This window comes from Salvelinus fontinalis, chromosome 8, assembly GCF_029448725.1.
Source record: "Salvelinus fontinalis isolate EN_2023a chromosome 8, ASM2944872v1, whole genome shotgun sequence".
Lineage (NCBI taxonomy): Eukaryota > Metazoa > Chordata > Actinopteri > Salmoniformes > Salmonidae > Salvelinus > Salvelinus fontinalis.
The window spans coordinates 11,251,208-11,261,649 of NC_074672.1; the positions used below are offsets into that span (position 1 = coordinate 11,251,208).

At 40.9% G+C, this 10,442-nt stretch overlaps 1 pseudogene; it reads right to left on the reverse strand.

Moving 5' to 3' along the window:
* Positions 1-2,369: 2,369 nt before the first annotated feature.
* LOC129861424 (baculoviral IAP repeat-containing protein 5.1-like) lies at positions 2,370-3,357 on the reverse strand (annotated as a pseudogene).
* Positions 3,358-10,442: the final 7,085 nt, after the last annotated feature.

A 10,442-nucleotide genomic window follows, 5' to 3' on the forward strand; every position in this document is an offset into this window, starting at 1 on the left:
CCAAGCCTGTAGTTTTTAATCTAGGCCAAAATTAATTTATTTGCCATGTTGTCCTTCAGTATTACTTAACAGCCTTATTGCAAACAGAATAGATGATTGAGTTTTTTTTTTTTACACAGGCTTCCTTCTTTTCACTTTGCAATACTGGCCAGTAACGTGAGGGGAATGCAATGCTCTTGATCCTCTGTTTTTTCAACTATTGTGGTGGCAGCATCATGTTATGGGTATACTGATCACCAGCAGGGACTGGGGAGTTTGTCAGGATCAAAATAAATATTAAAAGGTGTAAAGCCCAGATACAATTTGAGGAAACCCTGCCTTAGTCTTCTGAATATTACATATCTAATGCCAAAGACACACCAGAATGTTTTTCTAGTAGGTGCTGAGTGCTCCTGAATGGTTCAGTCTCCTGACTTGAAAATCAGACACAAGGTTTGAATATTACTGTCCATCAATTCCTCCCAACTAAATATACTGAGCTTGACAATTTTTTTCTGGTACTTTATACCCATTTTTTCTCCCTAAGTTCATGATATCCAATTGGTAGTTACAATCTTGTACCATTGCTGCAACTCCTGTACGGACTCAGGAGAGGCTGCTTCTTGACACACCATTCAGCTGATGACCGAAGTCAGCGTGCATGTGCCCAGCCACCACAAGGAGTTGCTAGAGGACAATGGGACAAGCACATCCCAGCCGGCCAAACCCTCGCCTAAACCATGCACCGCCTCATGGGTTTCCGGGTGTGGCCGGCTGCAACACAGTCCGCGATCGAACCCGGATCTGAAGTGACGCCTCTAGCCCTGCAATGCAGTGCCTTAGACCGCTGTGCCACTCGGGAGGCCCCGAGCTTGACCAATTTTGTTGCCCTATGAAATGTGCAAAGTTGGTAGAATCTTTTTCAAAATGATTCACAGCCGTAATCGCTGCCGAAGGTACTTCCACCAAGTATTAACTCTGGGATGTGAAGACATACGCAAACAAGACATCTTTGTTCTTTATTAATTCCGAAAATGTTCTATCATTTTTCTTTCACCTTGAAAATGTGGAGTAGGTTGTGTACACTGGTAAGAACAAAAATCTAATTTATTCTGTTAGATTTAATTTCAAGGCAGGAAAATGTAAAGACTGTGCAAGAGATGTGTTGACTTTTGCTTGGCAGAGTAAGACAAAGCAAATGAGTAGTTAGGATATTATTCTGTACATATCCCATACCCTTCATTGAGTCCATGGAACACTTCCCACAGTCACATTACATTATCAATGCTCAGTGGTGGAAACAGTACCTAATTGTTATACTGGAGTAAAAGTAAAGATACATTAATAGAAAATGACTTAAGTAAAAGTGAAAGTCACCCAGTAAAATACTACCAAAAAAAACCTTAAGTAAAAATACTTTAAAGTAATAACTTAAGTACTTTACGTCACTGTCTATGTATGCTAAAGCTGCGGTGACAACTGCCGATTCTTCAAAAAATCCAACCGATACTCTAGCGTCCCCCTCCTAGCGTCCCCCTCCAACTTTTCCTCTCCAGGAGCACCCCAGCGTCCTGGTGCACCAGCTCAGTCCTATAGCTCAGCACTCCCTTATGTGCCACCCCTCTCCCTGCTGAATGCGCCCTATAAGCGACAGATGTTACTAGGGCAACAGTTGGTATTGAGAGGGACGGGCTTAAGGGGCCATCTGTCCAGGGTCAAGGTTTGAAAAGATGAGGCAGAAAGAAATGGTGGAGGTGGCACGTTCAGGAAAACTCAAAGGCAAGTATTTGGGAGGATAAAAATCAGGAAACATTGTTATTCTGTGGGTTGTTCAAATGCGTGCCTTCTTTCAGTCATGATTGCCCCTGGGGAGTTAGGGTCCAGAAATGGTCTCAGAGGCTTCGTTAACACAAGCAGCCCAATTCTGATCTTTTTTCTACTGACTGGTCTGTGGACCAATCACACCAGCTGTTTTCACAGATCTTTTTTCAGAGCTGATCTGATTGGTCAAAAGACCAATTAGTGAACTGAAAGATCAGAATTGGGCTGCCTTTGTTAATGCAGCCAGAGTAGCGGTGCTGATCTAGGATCAGGTCCACCCTGTCCATACAATCTTATTAATTATGATGTAAAAAGCAAAACGGATCCTAAAATCAGCACACCTACTCTAAGAGGCTTTGAGAACTGGAGAACTTGGTACATATCTGTGACATAATATTGGAAAACAGGGCTACTCCAGTGTGAAGGCACCACCTTGTGGTAAGAGGCAATACTGCATAACATTTGAGAAAATACTCCAATACTTCATTAAAAGGTATAAAATAGAAAAACTTTATTAATTCACACCAAAATATTTACCGATAAGAAAAAAAAACTCTCCTTAATGTCAACTACATTATAGGTGCCGAATCAAACAGCCTTCTCATGTCATCTCCTGTTTTCACCCCCTCATCTCCATAAATGGCGATCTTCAGATGCAAAGTATTCCTCTGCAACAGTAGAAATGGCATGCTATTGACACGGGTAAACCACAAGTAACACACAGCTTAGGCCTCCATAAGTTAAAAGAAATTGACCCCAACCCTACAGCAAGTATCAAATAGCTTGTGAACTTATATAAACTAAAATATATAGACGCACAACTTTCAGTCAAGGCATGAGTGTACACACAGCAGGAAAATACAGGGGCATTGTGCAATGCATGTGTATCAAGTATTTGCCTTGAATGAGAAGATGTAGGTGTGTATGATGTTTATGACATGGGCATTGTGCAATGTGTGTGATGCTGCAATGTATATGATGTTTATTCTTTATAGAGCAGTACGGTGTGTCTAAGACAATTCTTCGCATTGGGGACAATACAGTTTCTTATATAGGAAACTTTATCAAAATATATAGGGTAGGTTTGGTGACTTACAATGTAGATGTGTAGTCTCTCCTTCTCCAGATGATAGAACTCAGCCAGTCAGCTCCCCAACGTCTTTCCTTATGGCCAGGAAGCCACAGTCAGGAGAGAGTTTGATATGCTCGGACCTACGGACAACCGAGAGCGGAGAGCGAAGACAGAGACATGTAGGTCATTAAAGACTCCATTATTATCACAGCGACAACTCTAATGCACATTTCAAAAGGTGTAGCGTTTCGACTGAACAACAATGGTATTGAATCAAATGTGAATGGTGAGGAGGATTTGATGGCGACTCGTACAGTTAGGGCACAGAGCAGTAATATCTCCGGGCTCTGGTTCTAGTGGATGTGTAAGGATCACACGTACCATGGGTTGTCCTCAGGCTCTCAGCACTCCAGCTCTCTGAGACAGAAGAAGCAGCAGGCCACGTCAGGCTCGTTCTCACTTGGGCCGTGGACAAACCCTGCCATCTGCGAATAGACACACTGTCATGTCACAAAATAGATCTACCACAGGACTGTGGGCTGATGCCCATCAGCTGTGGTATCAATGACGGGTAGTAGGCAGAAACTAGAGCCCAGAGTTTTTCCTGGTCCGGGAAAACTGCTGGCCCTGGAGATAGCCTGTATGAACAATGACATAATCCACCGACCTTTGGTACATTAGGAGAGGAGTTGGAGCTTAAAAGCCCTAAAAAGGCAGAAAGCCTCCGAGTACAAAGAAGAACTTTGCTTTATATTTTTGGTGTATTTTCCATTAAATGTTTGCTCAGCCCACATGCTCACACGCTCCATATATCTAATGTATACAATAACTATGCATTCATTCTATCACCCTTCCATTGCATGGAATGTCCACTGCCCTCATGTCTGCTAAAATGTTTTATGGTTCTTCAGTGATAGACGGAACAGACAAAGTTAACTTTGATTCTATACAAGTAAAGACCAACAAAATCCAACCTATTACATGGAATGTGCTCCATGATGAAAAAAATAAGCATATGGCTCTTGAACGCTTAAAAAGATTGTCAGCAGATGTGGTTTTCCTCCAAGTTACACTTTTTTTAAAGGAGAAAGCTGTGTTGGAGAAGCCTATGCTGCCACCTACTGTAGCAACAGCAGAGGTGTTCTGATAAAGAATACCCTTTTCCATTAAATCCCAGCACACGGACCAAGAAGGCCGTTTTCTAATGTTGAATTGTACCTTACATGGTGAAACATACACATTGATTTCATTGTATATCCCATCAGGAGCAAATCATTTTTTTTTTTAGATAGAATTCAAGCTATATTGATCAAATTATTATTTTAGCAGGCAACCTAAACAATACAGTCGATAAGATTGACAGCTGTAGCAATAAAAAAGGCAAATTCAACAAGCCTCAAAAAAGGCCGAAAAATGTAATCTCTACAAATAATTTACAGGACACCTGGAGATAACTACAAGAATTGACTACATTAGCCCCCCCCCCCTTCTCGGGTATCATGCTTAATTATAATTATACTAACAGAAAAGTGACAGAATATAATATAATAATAATATAATAATAATATACATAAATGAAAGAATTACAACGTTTGCCATTACAAATGTAGACAGAGGAGAAAGAAAAGCCGACCCCCAATATAATTTGGGAAACTTTTAAGGCCGTACATTTGGGGAATGATAATCTGATACTGAGCAAAAGTTAAATCTGAGTTAGAAATTAAAATAGAAATAAATCACTATTCAAGACAATACAATTTCTGAACTTAAGCAGGAATATGATCTTTTACTTTTGAAGAGAGCCAACAAATACAGGTCAAACTCAAATAAAGCAGATTACTTAATGATAAATAAACCTGGTGAACATCTCACAGCCGTCACAAAAAAAAATACACGCCAAACCAGTTATCATTTTAAAAGATAAAGATACAAAAGCATTAATTAGAAACAACAACGTGATTAATGATAATTTTAAAAGCTTCTATGAAAATCTGTGTAAAACAGAATTAGACAACATTTGGACTGATCCTACAGCCTTCCAGGTTTCAACAACACTGAAGCAATTATCAACAGACAAAAAATAATCACTAAAGACAGAGATCACCCCAAAATAAATATTAGATGCTGTTAAAACAGTATTTACATAAATGACCACACACACACGTCACTCAATTCATTGCTTTCTTGTTCCACGTATCAAACAGTTAATTCAGTTATATTAAACAAGGAAAATATGGAGAGTCCCCTGCTGATTACAGACCCAAGTTTAATAAATTGTGACAATAAAATAATAACAAAGCTCATAAGCAATATAATGGCAAAAGTCTTACCAGACTTGAAATATCAAACAGGCTTTATTAAAAATAGACACTCACAAACAAATACAATAACATGTTTCAGTTTAAAAACAAGATATAGATTCATCAATAATGGCTGTTGATGCCGAAAAGGCTTTCGACTGGCTTGAATGGCATTTTCTATTCAAAACTTTGGAAGCTTTTAACTTTCCGGCTGAAATAATACATTTAATAAAAATATTATATAAATGTCCTAAAGACATAATATACACAAATACATTATCTGATGAAATTGCTTTAGAAAGGGGAACAAGACAGGGATGTCTCTTCTCCCCTTTCCTGTTTGCACTGGCAATTGAACCGCTTGCAGAAACAATTAGACAGGACCCAAACATAACACGTATCAGTATTAGTAAAAAATAATATAAACAAGAATATACCTGACCAATATTGAAAACTCAATGCCCCACTTGCTAAAAATATTTTCAGAATACTATAAAAAATCTCAGGATATAACATTTACATCTATTTTGTTTTTAATAATGGCAATAGGAAAAAGAAAAAGAATAACTCATGATCTACAGCTATCATTTAAGTGCACCACAAAAATATAAAATACTTAGAATGCTTAAAAGGCTAGGGGTCCCGCTAGCGGGACAACTTCCAGTGAAACTGGAGGGTGCGCAATTCAAATAAATAATCATAAAAATTATGGATATTAAACATTTAGGTACATACAAGTGTCTTATATCGGTTAAAATCTTAAATTCTAGTTGATCTAACTGCACTGTCCGATTTACAGTAGGCTTTACAGCGAAAGCATGCCATGTGATTGTTTGAGGACGGCGCCCCACATCAAAATCTTTTTCCACTGGCACAGGTTTCATAAACTCACAAATAGCGATTAAATATTCACTTACTTTTTGAAAATGTTCCTCTGATTTGTCATCCAAAGGGTCCCTGCTACAAAATGTAGTGTCGTTTTGTTAGATAAAATCCTTCTTTATATCCCAGAAAGTCAGTTTAGTTGGCGCCATCGATTTGAGTAATCCACTCTTAATCCACTCGTTCAACATGCAGAGAAAAGAATCCAAAAAGCTACCGCTAAACTTTGTTAAAACAAGTCAAAATACGTTTCTACTTAATCCTCAGATATCCTAAAATGTAATTAAACTATAATATTTCATACGGAAAGTAGTATGTTCTATAGGAAAACGATATTAGCAGGTGCACGTCCTCTTCGCCGCGTGCACATACACTGATTTCCAAGTCTGAGTCCCTGTACTAAAACTGATTATTCTTCCTCATTTTGGGAGAAACAAGCCTGAAACCTTGCACAAAGACTACTAACACCCAGTGGAAGCCATAGGAATTGCATACTGGGAGCTAGATTACATTTTTCCCTATACGTTCCATTGAAAGAGCATGGGCTCGCCAAAACAAAATTCAGGATTTTTTTTTTACTTTGGCTTTTCTCCTACCATATCTATTGTGTTATAGTCTCCTACATTATTTTAACATTCAGAGTGTTTTCTTTCCAATGGTACCAATTATATGCATATCCTGGCTTCAGGGCCTGAGCAACAGGCAGTTTACTTTGGGCACGTCAGTCAGGCGGAAATTGAGCAAAATAGACCCTAGCCTGAAGAAGTTTTAAGCCATTTTGCCACAATTTTGGAAGTATGCTTGTCCATTTGGAAGACCCATTTGCGACCAAGCATTAACTTCCTGACTGATGTTTTGAGATGTTGCTTCAATATATCCACATAATTTTCCTACCTCATGATGCCATCTATTTTGTGAAGTACACCAGTTCCTCCTGCAGCAAAGCACCCCACAACATGATGCTGCCACCCCCGTGCTTCATGGTTTGGATGGTGTTCTTCAGCTTGCAAGCCTCCCCCTTTTTCCTCCAAACATAACGATGGTCATTATTGCCAAACCGTTCTATTTTTGTTTCATCGGACCAGAGAACATTACTCCAAAAAGTACAATCTTTGTCCCAATCTGCAGCTGCAAACCGTAGTCTGGCATTTTTAATGGCAGTTATAGAGAAGTGATTTCTTCCTTGCTGAGTGGCCTTTCAGGTTCTATCGATATAGGACTCGTTTTACTGTGGATTTAGATACTTTTGTACCTGTTTCCTCCAACATCTTCACAAGGTCCTTTGCTGTTGTTCTGGGATTGATTTGCACTTTTCGCACCAAAGTACGTTCATCTCTAGGAGACAGAACGCGTCTCCTTCCTGAGCGGTATGACGACTGCGTGGTCTCATGGTGTTTATACTTGCATACTATTGTTTGTACAGATGAACGTGGTACCTTCAGGCATTTGGACATTGCTCCCAAGGATGAACCAAACTTGTGGAGGCCTACCATTTTTTCCCCTGATGTCTTGGCTGATTTCTTTTGATTTTCCCATGATGTCCAGCAAAGAGGCACTGAGTTTAAAGGTAGGCCTTGAAATACATACATAGGTACACCTCCAATTGACTCAAATGATGTCAATTAGCCTATCAGAAGCTTCTAAAGCCATGACACAATTATCTGGAATTTTCCAAGCTGTTTAAAGGCACAGTCAACTTAGTGTATGTAAACTTCTGACCCACTGGAATTGTGATACAGTGAATTATAAGTGAAATAAGCTGTCTGTAAACAATTGTTGGAAAAATGTATTGTGTCATGCACAAAGTCGATGTCCTAACCGACTTGCAAAAACTATAGTTTGTTAACAAGAAATTTGTGGAGTTGTTGAAAAACTAGTTTAAATGACTCCAACCTAAGTGTATGTAAACTTCAACTGTACTTCCATGACAAAATTAAAATGCAATTTTGGACTGACCAAGGTAGACATTTTCAAATACATGCAATTTAAAAGTTTCATAACACAAAATGTCCATTTAAAATCTTCTGGACATTAGAGCAATCTTGAGGGAATCCTATTTAAGTCAGAAAATGATATATGATAGGTAAGATATACAAAACCTTGCAGAGAGCCTATCCAACTGACAACAAATATACAAATATAAACTGTTGGGACCAAGACTGATTGGCACAAGATGGAGAGAATGTTGGAATATAAATAACGAAATTACAGTTAACGAACGTTTAAGCTTAATCTAGTATAAACTAATGTACAGAAGACGACGACATTGCTGACATTTTGAATGGCTTCTTTGCTGAGGCATGGACAAGCACCATACCTCTTGCCATCTTCCCCCTGCCCATACTACAAGGCAGGTTGAGCTGTGCAGCATGGGCCAGATAAAGCAAGCTCTGACCAGACTCAGCCCACATAAAGCGTGTGGGCCTGATGGCATTCCAGCCTGGCTACTAAAATAGCATTCAGAAGATATAGCCCCTGTCATCAATCACATTGTTAACAATCTTCTGCTGCCTGGAAGATTGTCAATGTGTGTCCCATACCTAAAGTGTCAAACCCCATGTACAACGAGTGACTGGAGGCCCATCTCTATAACTTCATGTCTTGGAAAAATCCAGGAGAGCTTCATCTTGAAAACCCCCAGAATTCCAACAGTTCTGTCTGAGTTCACGAATCAGTATGCCTACCTCCCAAAGTCCAGCACTACTACCGTTCTTGTGAAAGCCACACACTCCCGGCTGACAGCTACAGACTCCAGAAAACCAACAATGGTGAGGGTGTTGCTGATGTCCAAAGTGTTTGATCAAGTAGATAACTCAAAGCTCCAACAACATCTGTCTGACATTGAGCTGTGTCCAAGGTTACTAGCCTGGCTACACAGCTACACCACCGGAAGAAGGCAGAGGGTGATGTCAAATGGCACATTTATCCCTTGGTCAGAGGTCACCTCTGGTATGCCACAAGAGGGCATGGTCTCACCATATCTGTTTCTCCTTCACATGTCGACCCGAAAGGTTGTCTTCAGGGACACTCTGGACACTGGGTTTGAAGACGATGTAGGGCTGTCCCGAGCCAGCATCCTGGTGGACACTTCCATGGGTTTGGAGGCAAAGAAGCTGGAAGAGTGGGCCACATCAGCACTCAGTAAGGAAGGCTTCAAAACGCCCGCACATTTTGACTGTTCTTGCCAGAAATGGTCTACCCACTGAAGATCTGGTCAGAGTATACACTACACTGGTCAGGCCTTGTCTGGAATACGGTGGAGTGCTGTTAGTTGGATGCAGTAAAAAGCAGCAGGCCCAACTAGACAGGGTGCAGAGGAGGGCCTTGATCATCTCCAGAGGTGGAGCAGTCCAACCACAGCTTCCGTCACTGCAGAGCAGGCCAACCACAGCTCCCCTTACTGCAGAGCAGTCCAACCACAGCTCCCCTCACTGCAGAGCAGTCCAACCACAGCTCCCGTCACTGCAGAGCAGGCCAACCACAGCTCCCGTCACTGCAGAGCAGTCCAACCACAGCTCCCATCACTGCAGAGCAGGCCAACCACAGCTCCCCTCACTGCAGAGCAGGCCAACCACAGCTCCCGCCACTGCAGAGCAGGCCAACCATAGCTCCCGTCACTGCAGAGCAGGCCAACCACAACTCCCCTCACTGCAGAGCAGGCAAACCCCAACTCCCCTCACTGTAGAGCAGTCCAACCACAGCTCCCGTCACTGCAGAGCAGGCCAACCACAGCTCCCCTCACTGCAGAGCAGGCCAACCACAGCTCCCCTCACTGCAGAGCAGTCCAACCACAGCTCCCGTCACTGCAGAGCAGTCCAACCACAGCTCCCGTCACTGCAGAACAGGCCAACCACAGCTCCCCTCACTGCAGAGCAGGCGAGAGCAGGCTGCAGTGCACCTGGTGAAGGACATGCACACTATTAACCACCCACTGAATGACCTGCTCCCTCCAAAAAGAGGTAACTGCACCACCAGGCTCCTGGGAAACAGCCACAAATTGTGCTATGTAACTGCCCATACGAACCACCCGAGACATTCTACATTTTGCATCACATTTAAACATTTCCATTTTCATCATGAAAAATGTACAGTAATGTTTCAAGAGTTCTGCATTCTATTTATGTCACGTATTATGTGTTATGTATTTTAAATCAGTGTTAATGCAATTCTTAGTAATGTAAAATCTGCATTTCTTCAGTTTTATCTGTGAGCGAGGGTAAATAAACTCAAACTCAAATGAATTTATCAAAATAAACTCAAATGAAAATGTAAAATGTAAATGTAAATAAACTCAAATGAATGTATCATACAACAAAGAAAATTCACAAATTCTACAGCACAACTGCAGAGTCATGTCTTAAGTGTAAAACTAACAATGACTCAATAAT